We start from the raw sequence: 2,259 nt of genomic DNA, 5'->3' as shown, positions 1-2,259 counted from the left end.
GCTTTTTTTTTTCTGGGACTTTTTTCTTTTTTCTTTTTTTTTTCTTTTTTTTTTGGGGGGGAAAGGGAGGGATGGGTCTAGGGAGTGGGGAATGTGGGAGGGGGGTGGGGGGTGAGGGGCCAGGGGTTGGGTGTCTGGGAGCCAGGGGAAGACAGGAAATGCTGCCGCCTTCTGCAATTTATTTATTTATTTTTTCTTTTGAGAGAGTGAAAGGAAGAGACAGATACTTGAAACCCAGTGTGTGGCCTGGTTCTTTGGGGTGAGGGAGGGAAGTGTAGAGGCACAGGTAGGGGCCTGGGATGGGTGGGTCTGAGAACTTCAGATCTCTCCTTACCTCACCAAGAACAGGGTGCCCAAGGGTCCCGGGAAGGAGCTGTCAAGCCAAGGCAGCAGAGATGGTGACGAACGGGCCTGGGGATTGCTGATGCTGTACTAGTCACCAGCAGACTCACTGATTCCGTGAACTCAGTCTAGCCCTGCCCTTCCCCTCGCTGGCCTCATCCATGGTGTCAGCACATTTATTCCTGAAGGAAAGCAAAGGAGCTCTCGACTTACAGTAGACTGGAAATGACCAGTGTTCAGAACTGTGGGCAGGATGCACAAATTTAACATACCTCACGTGCTGAATTTAGGACTCAGCTTCGTCCGCCTATAGTCTAGCAAAGCCTTGTGTTAGAGGAGTCCTGAACAGCTCCAGTGATGGCCTGCAAGCGGAGGCATGCAGCTTTTGCCCGGCATCAGGAGTCAATTAGTACATTTCTATCCCATGAAAAGATCAAAAATCTAATCGTGGAGGCTTCCATCTAATCCCAGTGCTTGGGAAGCTGAAGCAGGAGAACTCGACTATCTAGCCTGAGCTTCTGAATGAGGCTACCTTGAAAGGTGAAACAAAATGCAACAAGAACAAAGTAGTTTTTACCAAATGTATCTTTCTTGGTATTGTTTTAAAGTAACACTCTCCAGGTTGGCCCATCAAAGCTGGGACTGTCTAGAGGAAGCATTCTTTGTTCTGTTGAGAATCTTTCCAGGAGTTTGCTAAGGAGGGATACTATATGGATAGTTAGTCATTGGATTTCTTTATGCTCCATCTCTACAGGAAGAGTTGAGTGTCTTTGCAAATACTGCAGGTAAAAAACCAAAGGTTACCAGAAAGGCTGGAAAGATGAGGATGGGCATATAATCCCAGCACTGGGCAGATAAACTGTTGCTGGCACCAGCCGTGATACCATCCCCATGCCCATCTGGTTGTCAGAGACCCTTGAGGAGAAGGCTAAGGTGGTGACTCCCCGCCTTAAATCCTCAGCAGTTGCAAAAGTGCAGTTTCTGTAGCCATTCCTGAGCATAGATGATAGATGGATATAAGAGACCAATCTAGGAGCCGGGCGGCGGTGGTGCATGCCCTTAATCCCAGCGCTTGGGAGGCAGAGGCAGGCGGATCTCTGTGAGTTTGAGGTCAGCCTGGTCTCCAGACCAAACTAGGAGATGTGATGTGGTTCTGGGGAAGACGTGTCATCCATCATCAAGGCAGAGATCATGAGAGCACTGTCGCATAAACCTGTGACTGGATTGCCCAGGGGAATCTTTCATACAGCATCCTGCCCCACAAGACTTACCCTTCCAAGAAGGCTGGGCGTGGAGGGCTTGGGGTCTGTACGTCTGCAAAGCTCCCCATGGTTTTGACATCCTGTTGGGTAGAGAGGCACTGCTTCAGAGGGCAACTCTCAGAGAATTCTCTTAGCTTGGGTCTGTGTACGGTGAGGCTGAATGGGGCGGGGCGGACAGGGCAGGGTGAGGCTGACATTCTCCATCATGGGCTAAAAAGAGCAATCTAGGAGCGAAGAAGGTGTGTGAAGGCAATGGGTCTGGGTCCAAGGAGCTGAGGAGAGTTCACCTAGAAGCGGTAAACCTTCCAGTTTGTTCTTTATTATTAAGTTTCCCAGGCTGGCTTCAAATTTGTCATTCTGCTACCATCTGAGTGCTGGGATCACAAGTGAGCACCAGGCTCAAATGCTACATCATTGTTACCGCTTTTACTCAAAATAAATTTGTGCATGTGTGTGTGTCTATGAGTATACACCACAGGCATGTGGATGCTCCAGGAGGCCAGAAGAGAGTGTTGGGTCCCCTGGAACTGGAACTGGAGTTCCAGGTGGCTCTGAGCTGCCCGGTGTGGGTGCTGGGAACCAAACTCTGGTCCTCTGGGAGAGCAGTGAGTGCTCTTGACTGCAGATCCATCTCTACAGCCCCTATTGCCTTTTG

This window comes from Myodes glareolus, chromosome 9 (assembly GCF_982192425.1).
Source record: "Myodes glareolus chromosome 9, mMyoGla1.1, whole genome shotgun sequence".
Taxonomy (NCBI): domain Eukaryota; kingdom Metazoa; phylum Chordata; class Mammalia; order Rodentia; family Cricetidae; genus Myodes; species Myodes glareolus.
The sequence above is the reverse complement of the archived record's forward strand: the minus strand, read 5'-3'. Positions refer to the sequence as shown.